We start from the raw sequence: 19,160 nt of genomic DNA on the forward strand, positions 1-19,160 counted from the left end.
GAGTTTGACTCTCTCTCTACTCATGAAGACAATTAATATTAGACAATTATGCTGTTTTCAGGTAGGAGCTGTGCCAGTCTAGTCATTTCCTATGGGAGGTATTGCCCCAGGCAGTTGAGAGTGCCCTTGTTTAGCAGACCTGAATTGGTAACAGCTCATCAGTGATTCTACTGAGGTATGAGACAAAAACATACTCAGCATCAAATATCCTCAGAACATTCTAAAACCTTTTCCAAAGCGGCTGTTGAAATGCTCCTGTTGATGTATCCCATTAGTTACAGTGCATTAAAAAATGAATTAATCAGGGCAGTTACACCGGAGGAAATGCCCATCTTTTGGCAAATAGAGCATTATCGACTGACGGGTTTATGGAGCAATATCCTGATTTACAACCTCTAAAGCTTAAAAAGCCTGAAAAAATCTCATCCACTCCAAACTGTTCTCAGTGCTATAATGATTGCTACATTTTTAGTACTGCTGTCTGCTTTAGACTTGTTGATACCTTTTATGTCAGTGTCATTGTCTCATTGCTCTTTCAGTCTGTTTAACTATCTGCACACTCTGGCGGAAGTTCAGGAAATTGCACTTTAAGACTGCAGTGTTGCGGCCGCATATTTGCCATGTTTAGCCTTCATACTCAGCTGTATAATGCAGCCAAAGTTTCCCTTTGCACCTGAAGTATTTTGTTAAATATCCAGTGTTTTTCCAGAAAAACTGCTTGCAGTTGAGAGTAAAAAGGCAGTCATAAATGGTCTGTCTCTCCTTAATGTTTACACACATCACCATTATGTTTGCTTATGAAATTGCATAATCAATAAATTGAAGGGCCTTCCAGCATTTATCAGAATCTCTTTGTCACGCTGAAATTGTTTGTTGTTACCTTTTGAAATGTATTTTTTGTGACAAAACAATGTGTAGATAAAAAAAACCCCAAAAAACACTGAATTGTAAATATGTCACATTTCACAAGCTATGTCCAATGCATCTTTATGTGTGTGTGTGAGTGTGTATGTGTGTATGTGTGTGCATGTGTGGGTGTGCACACGTGCACTGGGTTAGGGTGCACTAAAATAAATCAACCAGAAAATTATATGCTGCCCTTACTGTTATCCATCTGCTGCTAGGACCCCATAGATTTTTAGCTCTATTAATTTGTTTTCTGCAGTCTGCTTCAATGATTTCTATTGGTATCCTGAAAGGGAATTTTGCGACACGACCTTGGAATAGTAGTTAATCTCCTGAGTTATTTGTTTGGTTACAAAGAAAAATAGTTATTTTGTCAATCATCGCTCACCGTGCTTCAGTAAATATGGCCGGAGGGCAATGTTCCATCTCTCTGACCCTGATGTTTTGTTCCAGGGAATTAATTATTCACTCACTGTGAAGCATTTTTTTCTTCTTTTCTTTGGATGGAGAACTCCTTCCCACCTTCCCATTTTATACTCACTTCCCCCACTGGCCTTCAGGCTCTGAAATAATAACTTTGATAGCCTTCCATCTGCAGCATCAGTTAATAATAACCCTTTTCCACCCTTTTCATCGCATCAGTGACTTTAGCTTCAGTTTTAGTGCCTGTGTGTCATACAAGCCTATGGTGTGATGTATAAGGCTCCACATACTGGGTTCACTGTGCTACCAGTGACGAAAAAACTGCACATTACTGGAATTACAGTGGTATTGTTCTGAAATACAGCATTTATTTCCATCATTGAATGCCCTTAGGGATTGACTGACACCTGTGCCCTAAGTTATTTGAAACATATTTGTTTCTTTTGTGTTCCTACTGAGCTGAAAATAGCCCATGTTACACTGTACACAGAAAACATTTTGTTAATGGTTGGATGTTTGGAGTTTTAATACCAGCAATGGTGTGTCACCCCCTAAAAATGATTACAAAAAGGATGCTGTATTTGTGAACGCATTTCTTAGTACAGGAAAGTACACTAAAATGGGAATTGGATAGAGCTATTAAGAGCACTTAGATTGACTGCGTGCTAACTAGGTTGTATGCTTATCAAGCACTATGGCACCATCAATTTATCCAAGAGAAATAGCCCGCTTGTGTCAATTGATCAGTGTCACTCACTGACCTACCAAAGGGTCAGCAATTCTGTTCCTCAACCTCATGCTCTTGCAGATTAGAAGGTGATTATTTTCCACTCTTCTGTCCTAGTTTTGCTGAGGAAGAGTTTGGGATAAATACAGCTATACATATTAGTATAGTCCCTAATCTGACTCATTTTTAAAATGTATGTCTGTGCACAAGGAAGAGATATCTAGGTCTATGAGAGAAATGCGTCAGAATGGTGTCTAACTAAATATTATTTATCAGTTATTGCACTTCACATTTTCACATACATAATTTTACAGCTACAGTATGTGCTTTGCTGTGTGAATTATGATATTTGTCATACCTGAGATTCACACAACATAATACATCTAAAAAAAAAAAAGACAATGAAAACAGGAAATGAGATTACAAGAACTTAGGAGTCACATTTTTGAGTGTCAGCACACTCGGGGGCTTGACTGGGGGTGACAAAGGTATCAGCAGGGGATGGACGGGACAGGACTTTTTGGCATGAAGATAGAAGCTTGGGAAGTTCCACCATTCTCAAGGAGCCTGGGAGACCTACAAAGCTGAAGATGGGGAAGAGGAAGGGTGCAGATGGTGGAAGCACAATGAGTGCAGGTCAATGAATCTTTAAGGTTGTCAAATGAGATGTAGTCCACATAGATATACTCTATCTTCCAAAAACTTCAACTATTCAACTCCATTAATTATTTTACACATAACAAATATTATCTGTCCAATTTTAATATATGTAAATATGACAAAATAAAAACTAGTAAAAACATTTCCATTTTGTTTTGCTTGTATTTCAGCAATTACACGAAACTACTGCATTTTTTTGTAATGGGGAAATGGTGCCTCTTCATGAAGGCCTCTTCTCAAAATATGTCTCTTCTGAATGCATATCATTTTTGTTGGAAGATGGCTAAAATTTCAAAGCCTCATTACAATAATGTGAAAATAATGATAGAGATGTGAGGTGAAAATATACTCTCTGGAATAGCATCAGAAAATATAAAGACTGTAGTTATGTAACCAAATATGCTCCAGATACCCTCTGCTAATAATACTGATACTGGAGGAGCTTTGCTCCAGGCAGCTGGTCTGGTGATGCACCCACAGGCTGAAGGTCTACCCATTCATGTTAACAACAAAAGGCACTCAGTGTGGAGGAAGGAATTTAGTCTGAACATAGAAGTCTGAAGATCAAGGATGTTAGGAGCATGTGAATTCACAAATAAGAAAAACGTAATGCTTTGTATTGTAGTGAAAATCAAGGGCCCAGCTTCACAGAAGAGAAATGTCTGTTTCTTTCCACATTTTTTCCACTCTCTGACTTCAGAATATGTCATGCCTCTTCTCTGCTGCATAAGTTATGAATGTCCTCCATTTGACCCTTCACAGCTTGTACTGGTGGGCCCTCCAGAAACAATAAAATGATTTATTTTTTTTTACTGAAATGTTGATACTAACACGTTTTATTGAAACCAAATGTATTCCATCTCACTTCTTTCTTTCTTTTTATGCTTCCAGTCCCCAAGACGCACTGTGAAGCTAATCACACTGCCTCTGCATGTTAGCATCACTTATTACTATGCTACTAAAATAGATATAATTTCCAAATTCACAGTGGATGATGTAAACGATCTTAATGTATGGAGATTATGAGGAGATTATAGCTACATTTTAGCAAACCCAAACCTCTATTCATGTGTTTGGATGATCAAGAATGTTTATTTAAAGAATGAGTAACAACAGTGTCATTTGCAAATGTACTATCCTATAATCCAGAGAGAGAAGTAGAGGCAGAGACATGTATTCTGGTCATTGTACTGGGTTTAGACAATGGTACAATGGTAAATGTAATGGAATGGAAAAACATGCATCTTAAATTGTGGAATGGCTTTTTAAAGTGATATTGTTAGCATTTAGACACCGGAGAAAGAGGATATGTGCATACTTGTGACAAGGAGCAGGGAGAATCCAAGTGCAGAGATAACTCGGGACACAAGAGGTTTGATTTAAAGAAAATGAAGTTTCCTTTATTGGAGACTCAAGAGAAACAAGACAGGCTGGGTACAAGAGTTCTCACACACTAAGAACGGCAGCTCAAGACTGAGCAAATATGTAAACAAAGGGTAGGTCTTAAATAACAGAAAACACAGGTGAAAATAATAACTAATTAACGCAGGTGAAAAGCATTAACTAAATGAGAGTGGCAGCATGTAAGTATAATTAAGAGGGAGATATAATTGAGATAAGAGAAAAGAATCCAAAATTCATATAAAAGATGCATAAAAGATTTAATGCATGTTTGAGTGAAGAGTTAATTGGTACCTACTCTCATTTTATCTCATTTTATTTTATAAAAAAAAAACTTGTGTTCATGGTAATATACAGGATGGAGAGTTGTTTCCTAATATGCAGCTGCAGGCATAGCAGGTGCGAAGCTTGCCATTTGAGCATTGGTTCCTTTAATTCCTATAATTATATGGATTTCTAGCAGCCTAAAGTCTATATTCATTTCCAGGAAAATAAACTGACTTCCCCCCTTTAATCTTGAATCTAAAAACTGGCAAGCAGCATCCACAATACATTTTCAAAACATGAAGTCCTGCCAGTTGGCTAAGTAACAGTGCAAATTCAAGTCCCCTTGAAATTGAAGTTCTTTTACTCATTAAGATGAGATTAGGTGAAGCACTGATTGTAAATCCCCAGTATTTGAATCAGCTTTTCCAAGTAATGGGGGATTCAGGCTAATTCCAGAAATGGATTTTTATTCTAATGAACCATGCTAAAAGGATTGACTTAAGAACTTAAGCAACTGATACAAATGGGTAATATCTACTTATTGTACTTTCACATATCATTAGTAATTTTCAACATGTATACTAAAAGGCATTAAAAATACAAAGCATCACCACTAAAATATTTGTAAAAACTATATGACAGTGTGGCTATCTTTATCATGCAAAGTGCATTGGCTGTACATGGTTCTCAATCTATATTTCAAGACAGATGCAATTTCACTGTCCATAAACAAAATCCACAATGGTTATGGGGTCTATATTATTTAAAGTGCATTTTCAATATTATGTTCCCCATCCATTTTGTTCTAGCCATGCTTGTACATAGCCAGGATTTGACGTCACAGGGGCATCCATCTATTTTTGTGGAATCATATTCTACTGTTTCCAAAGAGCAGAGTGCAGCTAGCCATGTGTCCCAGGGGAAGGTGCTCTCCAACAAACGTGCTGATCCAAAGTGTCCACAGATGAGCCTGTGTGATTTTGTACTACATTTTCAGGAGTGAAGTAGTCACCTGGTATGGACTGAAGTGTCTGGCCACTCTTGAAATTGATCTCTGTGCTGCTTCCTACAATACCATGTAATTTAGAATAGTTCCCTCAGAATGCTGTTTATGCCTGTTGTTAATACTGCATAACCAACAGAGGAAACACAGGACCACTCAAACATGTGGGTCTCTACAAGGACGGCTTCCGAGTAAAAAGTGCCACCAGTGATCCTGTTGGAATTTGGTGAAATTGCTTCAATATTAATGTACTTGCAAGCTAACCAATAAAACTGTCAACACGAAGAACTTTCGTCTGGACCTCAGTTGAAGGAGAGAGAAAAGACCATTTATTGATGATCTTCAATACAGCAAGGCTTCACAGGCAATGGTCGGCTCAGCAGAGTTTCAGATGTTACACTCACCAAGTCTTGCACTTACAGTTTTCTCAACCTCTCGTGGTCCCATTTCTGTCCCAACTCCCCCCGAGAGCACCCCAACAGCAACCTAAATAGTTAGAACTGTTTACGTAAGCCTTATAGAACATTTAATTTTGCTCGACCTTGCATGGCCTGGAGTCTGGCGCCTAATTGGAAAAACATTGCTGCAAAAGGCATCCTTGGATTGATAGTGAGCACACACTGACCCGACTTCTCTCTGTCACAAACCTTGACAGGGGAGGCAGAGTGGGAGAGTAGATTATGGGGTACAACCAAGAGGTACCACTGAATGGTATACACCTATATCACCCAAGAAAATAATGAGAAGCTCCAAAGGTATGAGGTGGTATGGTTGTAAGTTGTCTCAGCATTCTTAAGTGGCAAAATATGAAGTGATCAAACTAATAACAAGTATATGAAATCATGGGCCTCTCAGCTAGTGGGCCTGCACCACGTACACACAATCACAGTGTGCATGTGTGCATGATTAGTTCAACAGCAGCATCACATTGGTAACCTGGACTGTATCACATAACCTGATTATGTGATCACCGTAAAAGCTACATAAACACAATTACCATTAAACAGTAAATTATCCTGCTTATTAACTATGGTAGATAATCACTAAATAATCAAAGTTATTCCTCAGTCCCCTGTCTGATCATTCCCAATCTCATCAATGATCACAAAAAGGAGAAAGTGATTATGTGTGATAGGGATAGATACATATGTGAGTATATATGAGCGAGCAAATGTTATGCTTGCAAGAGCACAGGCATCTTGCATACCAGCGTTAGTATGAAAATGAAGTCTCAGTCATGTCCGAAGTTGTCAATATTGCTGTCACGTGAGTGACACGTGCAGGCGTAGTGGCTGTCACAATGTGCTTGAACTCTCAAGAACATAAAAAAACATCAAAACAGACCACATAGTCATCATGGGTATCATCACACAGAATGTCAACTGCATCAGTTCATAGATGAGCTCGAATGATATTTCCAAGGGTTCCGTTGTCGTCCCTCAGGCTCTCGCGATGACAGATGAGGCACTTGCGCTTCCAACAGAGGAGACGATGTTGCCGCTCAGGAGGAGGCTCACTCGACCCGCAGGTTGATCCTAGCCAGCTCCTGTAACCTCTGGAAGCTCAGGACACGGAACACTGGACCTGAAAAACACACAAACACACACAGGAAAACGAACGCCGCATCACAGTTGTAATAACACTTTCAGCATTAATTATTCCCTCTGGTTAGTTGTCAAGTCCACGCAATTGATTTGTATCATTAATCTCCCCCGTTTGGCCCTCTGGCAGGGTCGTAACACAATGAGGAGTGTTACCATAAACAGCGTGAAACACGTTATTTCATGTTTCTTCATGTTTGGGTAACCCTTGGAACCTACAGCCTCCAATTCTACCCTCCGACTCTCCCCATGGCGCTGGCATTAGCGCTCCCTACTGCGTTGGGGGCTTGACTAATTTGCAATGGCTCGCATAAATCTATTTCTGCTTTCCCTGTACCTTGACTGCAGCATCTGTGATCAATATCACCTGATAGGGTCCCTCCCACTTTGCTTCTACTGCTAACCTTTGGGGTTTGTGAATCATGACCCATTGGCCAGGCACTAAAGAGCGTCCCCCATCAGGTGGCTGTTTCCACGCTTCCGCCACCTGTGGGGCGGCTGTTCAAACTGCTTCATTTACCTCAGTACAGTAAGAAATCAAGGCGTCTGATGTTAAATGGATATCAGCTTTGCGCATGTCAGTTGTCCCCAGCAAAGACATCAGAGTACTCACACCACACAGTTCGTAGTTTTCGACTACTGGTACACGTCAATCATACAATGATTCTGTCACAGTTAATTCTAGCTTACAGCTTTATCATTGTACGCACATATATTAACAGTTCTTTGTTTCGCTGTTAGCTTTTGTCTCAAAGTATCACTTTACAAATGTCTCAGTTCTTTTGATCCAGAAAGGTAAGGAAAGAGGCTCAGCAATTCTCAGTGATCCTGTGACAAAGGTGTGTCATCTTGATGTTGTGAGCCAATGTAAAGATAATATCAAGCACTGCTCGAGATGGTGGAAGAACAGCAGGAGAAAACACAAGGCGATATGGAGGGGGTGAACTGCTTCGCCTATGATGAGGCCATTGTGGCACAGCAGGAAGTGAGTGAGGCAGGACTACTTGGTTCACAGCACCTCTGCTTTAAAGGCCTTGGTGCGTGCTACTGATGCAGTGTTTGGATATAGTGTGGTGTAGTGGTAAGTAGCAGGGCTCATAAATGAGAGGTTGCTGTTTCGGTTCCTTGCTGGGGCACAGCTGCTGTACCCTTGGGAAGGTACTTAATCCACCAGTGCTTCAGCAAACACCCATCTGTGTAAATTGACAATATGTAAAAATTGTAACCTATGTAAGTCACTCTCAATAACAGTGTCTGCTAAATGACAATAAGGTAATGTAATGGTCACATGTCAATAATGTATTTTTGCCAGTTTTGTTGATCTCTTCAGTCACACATTTAAGTAAATTAGCAGTAAATTAACAGTCAAACCCACAGGCTAGATTTCCAGCTGTTGGTTCCAAGAGCACAGAAAAAGTTCTTATTCATAGGGGGTAGGGTGTCCAGTGAACCTGAAAATGAACAGAAAGTTCTCAGAATAATATAGTTCACCATAAAACATCCTCACTGTAGCCACTAAAATAGATTTTTCAAATGCAGCTGTCAATTGGAAAAGTAGTTGGAAAAAGCAAGTTGGAGAAGTTTGTGGCTAAATCCACATCATTTGGCATGCAGCCATATTGAAACTATATCTATATATTTGAATTAGATCAGAAATGGTATTGTGAAACATTTCCAGGTTGTTAATAATATTTTTGAAAGACCCATGAAAAATTCATGAATGATATTCATGACAATTTTGAGAATATTAAAATCCCACCTAAACACCAAAAAAAAAAACCTCAGGCTTAAGATGGTGTGCACTTTAAGGTCTTTTGAGGAATGTGCATTGCAAGGTTTATTTCAAATATGGATACTGATTTTTTTTCAGTATGCATTCCACCAGCATGGTGGTGATGTCTATCTGCTGATGAATTACGGTAATTACAGATCATGTATGCTAATGGATTTACATGCATTGTGAAATGGCAAAACACTGAAATGTAGTAAATATCTTATTGTGAAAGCATTATGATTACAAATAACATGATTAATGATGCAAGACTAATAGGAACAAACAAATAAAAAACTAAGCTGCTAACTACATTCAAGAAATGCAATGTCTGCATATTTGGCCTTTGTTCCAGCCTGTGATAGGCCTAGTTCATAAGGAGGTGTCAGTTCCTAACATATTTGTGTAATTTTGCTTTCCAAATGTTAAAATTGTCATTGAACAAAACAATGTGGTGTGGGATTCTTTCTTTAAAAATATGAATAAGTACATAACCATACCTGGTGGTTTATGACTTCAGATTACTGACCTGTTCATTTCAATGTAACAACAGGATGTGTGTAAAAGATACAGTGATTCAAAGGAAATCTGATGATACTTTGATACAGGAGACAAATCCTTACATTGCTCTCATCTCAATAATAGACAGCATGCCACAAGAAGATATTTAACAGATAGCCTCTAACACTTAACACAGACAGCATTTATCATTGGTATTTACCAATGAGTACAATCAAAATATATACATGTAAATGCTTTCTTCATCTCATTTCTAGACGGTGGTCCAAGAGATGCATTCCGGGAAATGTGTTCAATTCAAAGCATGTCCTTTTTACTGCACTACAAATAGCTTTTGAACATTGTGGTGCCTCTCCAAGTGATGTGTTCCTTGAACCTGAATTCTCTCTGATGCTGGCATGAATCACCCATTTCATTTCAATTGGAGTAACACACAGGAAAACCTGAGGGAACGAGTGAAAATGGGAGCTACTATGAAACAGACACTGTGATGTGTAGTCTGCATGAGGAGTTATGACAGATATACTTTAAGTATCCATATATTATGTTTCAAAGACCTCAAAGAATATCGAAAAAAGAAAAAAAAAAATATGTGTGAGAAACACTGGCAAAGCAAGATCTGTTGGATCTAGAGCTGAGAGTCTTGTACAAACAACATAATCACAATTATGTTAATCCTCTTCAGATTATTTTGTTGGATGCGGATCTGAGTAAAAATGTTTTGGGATTTTTACAACAGAATTAAGATAAACATTGTTGAAACATACTTATGAGCAAAGAACGGCAGTGCTTCGGCTACCATCCCTCATATCAGAAAATTTCATCTGAACTTGGCCAATTTTACCAGTTTGTTCAATCTGGACTGGCTGTTCTGTGTCTGGCGTTGTGTGCTGAATGAGAAATAGGATGAACATTGTCCACAATCAAATGCTGTTAAAATAAACGAGGCAACACAATGAAGAACAGGTGAAAGACAGGTGACATTTAGGGTCACGAAAAAAAAAAACAACAAAATTATCTGAAGGCATTGTCTTTTACAACAGAGGAAGCACTTTCTGCTTAATCTGTACCTGTATACTCTTGCTGTTCCTGTGTGTCATTTTGTGCCTTTATGAATTCACTGCAGCAGAAAACCAACATAGATAAAGAGTGTTGTGTCAATTTGTCAACTTTACAAGGTAAATATAGAGAAGAGGAGGTGGCTGAAGAGAAAGCAAATATATCACTTCATTAGACATTATGTCTGCAGTCCAAATAGCCAGCTTGTTAGGAGACTATGGCAGTGTACTGGTCAGAATTACTCACTGTTGCAGATCATGCATGTCACAATCTAAAATGCTTTTGCGGACTTGGATCAGGTAGAAAACATGTTCAGGTGAATGTGTGCGAGGTGAATAAACCATAAGTGAGCCATCAGACCTAAATGAATAGCAGACTGATGTGGAGTGAATGGAAGATGCACCTTGCCTTACCAAGAATTATCCTGGAAAATGCTTACAATTCACTTAAAGCCGGAGCAGGAAAGGCAAAGGAAGACCAGCAGCAGGATCTAAAGCAAATTAAATGTAGAGACACAGGCCCACTTGGGAGCCTATCCAATTACTCATGACTCTACTCACTAGAGAGTAAAACCAGTATGTACGTGTATTAATTACTTCTTCCCTAGGCATGTCAGAGGCCATTGTCTTCTTCCCTGAGGCATCCATATGACTACCAGTGGGCTCATCTCTGATCTGTGACCCCAATCAAACAAGCATCAGAATTTTCCCTCATAAAGCCACTGTGAAGATCAATCTTTTACAGTATATATTGTATGGAAACCCTTCATTAAACAATAGCAAGACAAATCTTTAGCTCATTTTCCAGCTATCAAGTAAATTAGATGATAAATTCAACATCAATATCTAAAATATATATTTTGGATATTAATTATGCAAAACATTGGTTGGATTGTTGAATGTAAGGAGAAAATGTAACTGGAAAAACCATTCAACCTTGAGAGCTGCCATTAACCATTGTTTCACCAGGAAGTCCCATTAAGATGAGTAGATCTCTTTTGTAAGGGATATCTAGACCAAGAGGGCAATAAGGGGTGCATGGGACATGGAAATATATTGAAAAATCCACACAACAGAAAATCACAATACACACACCACTAGCACAGCACTATATAAAACAACTAAAAGAACAAAGTACGTACACTATTCAAGAATCAGTCTATACAGCCTGGATTTTGAATCAGTAAGTGTCATAAGTATAAATACAAGTGTCATAGCTTCTGTTCTGCATACATGTATGATCTCATAGACCAAATCTATGGCTATAAACATCCAGACTGTGCATAGTGCAGGACTTTATATTTGCTATATATAGGACTGATATCGATTAGCACAGCCATTACTCCCCAAGACTCCAAGGGGACTGATATACTGTACTACCTACATAAAAGGGATTACGTGCATTTCCACACACCCAGGTAAGCCATGAACACTTTCCAAATGGAGCCTATAAATCAAAGGGTTGCAGTGTCCGGTTTTTACGCTGTGGTTTGCATCCCCCTGCTTTGACTCAGCAGCATGCAGTAGATAAGCTTGACCATTAGGGTGTCAGCCTTGAGTTATTAGAGTTCTGACTCATGTGGGCAGAATTGCTGTAGTGTTCAATATATTGGTCTGGCTTGACTAAATAAAAAAAAAAGTTTGGTGACATCCTATATAGGAAATTCTACAATCAAGAATTCGTTACAAATTTCAATATGTAAGATACATTACATAGTTAACTGAATTCCAAACTGAAGTGATTAATAGTTACAGATTTCCATGTGAATGTTAACTTGATAACTGTGGGAACGTGGAAAATGAAAGAGCAAACCAAGCCATCACATGATATTGTACAGCTCCAGTTCGTTGCAAGTCAGCCAGCGTGGCCCTGTTGTCATGGGGCACTGTGGCAAAAATTACTCCCTTGCAACAACTTCTACAGTTGATTTAAACAACATGTTCATGGTGAACTGTATTGACCTTGCTAGTGGAATGATTTAAATGTTAGTTATAGCTGTAATAAGCAGAGACAGTGGGGTTTATGGCTTATATACCACTTACATATTGACAGGATTACAAATCAACAAAGCTACTGGGAATCAAATGGAGTTAGCTTGTTCTTTCTTTCTTTCTTTCTTTCCCTCTCTTTTAAGACATGCACTGGGTTAACATAGGCCAAAGCAGAGAATTGGTAGTTACCCAAAAACACAGAGAGGGGCAGAGCCACTAGTGCCATAAGCACTGCCCTTCTATAACAACACACTTCATTACATCACACAGTACAACAAAAATATCCACTTATCGTATATCCCAAACCTATTTTTTCCTCACCACAGGTTAGTTTCAGATTTACCACTTCTTGATCCTCCTTGTCAATTGTTGCTAATTAACTTGTTGCTAATTGTAATGGCCCATTTTTATTCCATGCATTATTAATGCAAATCCTTCCGCTTCACTCTTAATAAAGCAACTTCAGATTTTTCTTTAACTAAGACCAATGCAATTGAGCACAGATAATTCTTGGACTTAATCCTTAACAAAATTGACAACATAAATCAAATAGCAAAAAAAACAAAAAAGCAGCAAAAAAAAGGTCATTTGCCAATTGACAATCAACTGTGCTTTGAGTCGCAAGTGTGCAAAGTGTGCAACTGTGCATGTGCTTTGAGTCATAATATTTTTGCAAGGAAAGTAGACTGATTAGCAGTCATCTTTTGAAGCCAGGATAAATCTGCAGGCTTGTTTGGAATAAGCTCAACACCAATAGGCAGTCATTGCCCTTTTCACTTTGACCATCCTGCGCAAATGGATAAACTCAACATTTTGGATATCCTTGCTCAAAAAGCAATAAAATACATAATAGAATAATAATTGAATCTCGAATATCAGCTGAAGGTAAGATAACATTTAATGAAATTAGGCTTATTAGTGGAGTATCTCTTTAAAGCTCATCCAGGTTACATCCCACTGGATGTCTCTGCTCAGCTCAGACAGCCCTTTGAGTACTCCCTAAATCACTGCATGATTGTGGGGGATGACCGCGTACTGTGGGTGAGAGAGAGCTCCCCAAGAGCTTCCAGTCTGATCCCAAGCGTTGAAATTCTCCCTCCATCAGCACATCTGATATTCTAAGAATGTTGACGTCTTAAAGACTCTGAACACATCTTTTTACTGTGGCTTGCGATTTAACTTTTTTCTTCTTTATTTTTAATTTATTTATTTTTTTTTGTAAAATCATATCTTTCATATGTATTTTTATGTTTATATTTGCTTTAATTTATATGTTAGATATATTGTATTTAATGTATTTCTGCTTATATTTGTTAACCACCTATGAGTCTGGAAAGATGCTCTAAGATTAAAATGTGTTTTATTATTATTATTATTATTATTATTATTATTATTATTATTATATTACTACTATTGTCTGAGCAACACAACATGTTGTGATGCATAGGCCACAGAGAGCTTTGGAAGCTAAAAAAATCAATGTTACAAGAAAAAATATGGAGGCATTTGAACAACTGAATTAAGAAACTCCCTTGGTGAACAGAGAAGGGCATCTCTACCAGTCTAGACGCATTTATTTGGGATAAAATTGATTTTGTATATGAATGTGATGCTTTTTCTTTCAAATAAAATGCAAATATGGAATGGAATTGAAATAAGTACAGAACACTATATGATAAACACAGTTTGTTGCTTACAAACATTGAGCATCAGAGTAGCCTTTGCTTCAAGTGAAAGAACAACATTTTGCCTGAGATCTGCTCAAATCAGACAGATGAATGGTTTTTCAGGATTCTGGAGAAAACATTTGCTCTCATACTGAGGCCAGTTCATCCATTGATCATCCAGAACACTACAAAGTAATGGCAGATTTCATTCATCAGTGATACCTCCTTGTCACATCTAATCTTTCACTCCTGGGTTATATACTCTCAACAACTTCAGAATGATCTTAAGTGCTATCCTACAACTTTTGACAAGACTGCACTCGGTTTGGGAGAATACTTCAGTTGTCAGGATAACAATCTAGTAGCATTCATTAAATCCAACCTGTACTTGAACCTTCAGAGCTCCTCGGTAGACTACAGCTGGAATAATTATGAGGAGGACCATGTAATTATATTCCATAGAAAATGTAGGGTAGGGAAAGTGATGTGCGAGATTTTTCTTAATGAATTTGAATGTGACTTCTGTGCAACTGCCTTACAACTGCCGTTCAAATGGCCTTACTCCCTATTTTTATTAGAATCACCCCGGGTTTTTAATTTCATGATAGGGAGGGAATGATATTTGAATCACAGGGACTATGGTAATATAGTAATACTCATGTCTCAAGTAAATGGATCTTATAGATGAACATTATGGAGCCATATTTCAATGGTTGAGTGGATGGGACCTGCCCAATATCTGCAGTGCCGTTAGTAGATTTCTTGCACTTCTCTTGGTGGGGGGTGGGAGGGTGGGAGTGGTTCATTCTTTTTGGCAGAATTGATTTGGGCAGGCTACAATAGAACTCCTGCTATTCCTCCAGACGTGTAAATAGTACACCTTAATGGGAAGCATTTTTGTGTTAGAGTATGATTTTTTTTCAAAAATGTATAACATTAAAAGACATATACATTTCATTTTAATTCACCATTCTGAAAGAGAGTTACATTCAAATCCTGAATGAATGAATGGATAGATGAATAAACTGTTCATGTACAACTTAGTATGTGTGGTTAATAATTGTTATTTCAGTAGTAAGTGCAGAAGGATTTTTCCATGGTTAAATTACATCCTGTGGTAAATGAGGTATGTATTACTGCTTAATTACATTGTACCACGTTGAAATGATTTGAGGCCTGGAGTTAGCTTATTGTGTCATTCCTGTACATTGAAATGTTTGCTAGCATTGCCACTGAGATTGGCCCCCTGGATAGGTTATCTTGGATTAGCACATTACAGGGCACTGTACTCTTTCTTTGCATGTGCTCTGTTTTATGACCATTGAGACAGTGGAAAGAGGAAAGCATGCCAATGGACTGTTTATTAGCAGTTGCAATAAACAGTAATAGTTTTTATGCCTGCCAAGGGTGCAGTAACTCACTAATATGAGGGTCGTATTCAAAGGACATGCTGCTGGTCTGCATATTGTGACGAGAGACTGTAAGCAGTAAATGTTGGCATATTTTAAGTGCTATTCTAAGAAATATGAAGTGTTATAACAACGTGAAACCTGCTTATTCATCAAGTGCTGTTCTGAGAATTATGATATCATACTATAACTGGAACTGCACTATGCAGCTTTCAATAATGCAGACAAGAAGTAGTGCTGGCAAAAATCTCTTATTTACTAAATCATTTGAACACTCTTTAAATGACCATTACAGACACACACACACTGAACAGTGTTCAGTTCACTCTAGGTTCTGTGGTATTGTTAATATTTTAATTTAATTCAAATAATATCATGAAGCATGAAGAGCATGTAAAATGTTAGTATTATAGTGAGTTGTATGAGGAATCTAATGTTTTCATGACTCATTTTTAAACTGGTAATTAGCAAAACGAAGATCATTTCCCAAGTGAAGGAAGTGTTAATTCTTTATTTCTAATTGCCATAATCACATCTATTTTTGCAGGATGCTAGCAGGGATGACAGGACCCTGGAGAATTTTGCTGTGGGGTTCAGCTGGGTAGGAAACACCAGAGAGGTGGTGTTAGGAGGCGGTTATAATTGTTCGTAATTGTCCTTTCCTGTACTTTTGCTAATCTGAGATGAAGCAAAAGTTAATTTTTACATAAATGTTCTCCTCACATAAATGAGTTAACAGGGAACAGGGAACAAAGACTTCTTTTTTTTTCAATTGTGCCAATTCAATGTCATGACAGCAGCTATGCTGTTACACTCAACATGTGGTGGAGGGCTTACACATTCAAAAATACGTGGTATTCAATTGATTCATTCCTATTTAGTAAAAAGTCACTCTTCATCATCCCAACCATGTGCCCCCCCCCCCAAAGCCATGGCAGCAAATAAACATTGGTAGTGATATTACAGCAGTCATTTTACAGAACAACTGCGTACATACCTTTAACAAGGCCATTAAAACGGGGTTTACGTATCACAAATACACACATACACACACACACACACACATCTTTTAAACTTAACAGCATAGTAAAGACTCAGTTATTGACAAATAATTACAATAATTATAAATAATTACTTTTTAGTGTGGAAAACATGAAAAGTCACATTTTTTCATACCTTGAGTAATTTTTAAAACAAAATCCAAGAAAACAAATCTACATTCTGCTTCAATGGAAGCTTCAAGTTCAATGGAAGTTGCTGGAAATATACAGAGGCATCCCAAAGGCTGAAGGGAGATGGGAGGGAAGAGAGTCTTCAGTATGAACAGTTGTCATTGGTCATTGACATCCATAAGTTAGAATATGCCTATTATGGAATTCACAAAAAAAGTGAAATCTACCACTTTCCAATGCAGTGTCTCTTAAGAATGAAGACTACTATTACAAGGGTAACCCTTGCACAAAGAGGATGAATGTCTATCTTGCTACCATGGGCTGAGAGACAAGTGATTCAGGAGGCAAGTTTACATCCTCACCCCAACCCTAACCTCCGGGAATCAATAAAATCAAACATTTGTGGTTAGAATCCAAGAAAGCAGTTCAAAAATGAAAAATATAAAGGACCAAGTGCACTTCTGCCTGAGAGAATAGTCAAAAATCCCACCCGGAAATGCCAGAACCTCATAAAACACTTCAGGAAGCATCTTGTCAGTGTATTGCATGCCTGAAGAGAGCCTACAAAATATGAATTATACAGATGTGAATAAATGTGACTAAACTGTTTTCTGGTATAAAACAATTTGTCTGTGCAATTCTAGTGAGATTTAAGTATAAAATAATAACAATAAAAAAGAAACACAATCTAATATGCACATTATTTTATTTTAAAGCAAGCAAAGTTTATTAATTCAGGGCACTGTATACACATGGACATTTTTTGTGGAGCTGCAATGGTTCAAGACTGTGGCAATTGATTTGAGGTATGAAATAAATGCTTAAATTACTATTGTTCCTTTGGTGGAGTTCTTTACATTTGATTACCATGAAAATGCTTCATGTATACTTTTTTGCAAATTTGACTGGGTCAGCTTTGTTTGCCAGCACCCACTGAAATGACAAACATTCTGCAAACAAAACAGAAATACAGCAGTATGGACATTATGGGCTGAAGTTTACCAACAAGAGGCACAAATTTTGTTCAATAAGCGACATAAAATCAATCTGGGTAATATTTTCTGCCCCTGGGATACACTGGACTAAAAACTACTGAGTAATGACAGATGATAGGTGCAATTTTCTATCTTTGGTGATTTTCTTGTCCTAATCGAAAAACGCAGAGATTGGATGCAATGTGGGAAGGCTGATGCAGCTGTGTCATGAAAGTCCTGCATTGGCAGGCCAGTACGAAGCCTCTGCTCATCTCAGCAGTCCTACTTTCACTGCAGTTGTATTGATTTCACTGTCTTTAAAGCACTCCTAACTACACGGGCAATGCACTGTAAGAACATGTTACCACTGCAGTGCTACTTTACCAATGGATGTTTGCAGTGGCAGCAGCTTTTCAGTCATGAATGCCAAAAGGTGACACTTCAAAGGCCTTCTGTGTTCAAAGGCAATATTCTTTGGATGCAAATTTTTCAAATTTTGTTATTTGAAAGCATCATGACCAGAACATCTGCCTTTCAGACATCCTTTTCCAGGTTGACTTACAGCAATTAAAATTTACATCCTCCCCACCCTTGAGTGCCTCACCAATTACACTGGATGTTTTACCATGTCATCACAAATTAAGCAACATTTATATTCTATGAAAGAAATGGGGGATTGTTTTGCTGTTGCAGTCTGTAAGAATGATTAACGAGCAAGTGTTTCATTTTTAAATGATAATTACTGTACATCACTGTTCTGTACACAACACATGTCATCCACATGAAGATATGCACAACTGAAAGTTTTTAGATTGTGATCAACTTTATAGAAATATTAATTTAAATGCCAAAGTCTCATTCTTTTTAGTCATTCTGCAGGGTGAAATATCGTGCCATTCTAATATAATATTTTAAGAACCATGTATATTTCTCCTACAAGACTTTTTCAGTCATGTCATATTTTTGGAAATAAAATAAAAGCACTTTAGAAAAATATTTCTGTCAAAACAATGAAAAACTGTGACAATTTGATTGAGAAAATTAGAATCAAATTAACAATTAAAGAATCCACTCCACTTTCATCATGGCTGAGTGATAGGATACAATGCAATAAGTGGGCTAGCCTAGCTTGGCCAGCTATGGGGCAATAGATGGTTGATGCTCTATTAGCTATATTGCAGAAATACATAGGAATCATCCAATCAAACTTTACGATGGTAGGGAATATGTTTCCAGTGGACACTATGGGCAAATGAAAGGAACATATTCACTTTATGCATGTCACATAATTATATGTGTATAATGTGTCTACATGTGCCATACTACTTATATATATATTATATTATATATATTCTACTGGAAAAGATCAACATGTCCACACAAATAATTTGACATAAAAAAAATGAGCTGCATTTCTTGTGTTATATGCCAACCATGGTATTGCCTTAAAATCATTGCATGCTTGTGCCTGCAAATACACACACACACATGCACACAAAACCTAACACATCCATATCTTCGGTATAACAATCTCAATGGGGCAAAGCTGCTGTACCTTAGAAGCTTACCTTAGTATGTACCTAAGATACCTAGGTACCTTGGTATCCAGC

The sequence above is a fragment of the Megalops cyprinoides genome, chromosome 2 (genome assembly GCF_013368585.1).
Source record: "Megalops cyprinoides isolate fMegCyp1 chromosome 2, fMegCyp1.pri, whole genome shotgun sequence".
NCBI lineage: Eukaryota > Metazoa > Chordata > Actinopteri > Elopiformes > Megalopidae > Megalops > Megalops cyprinoides.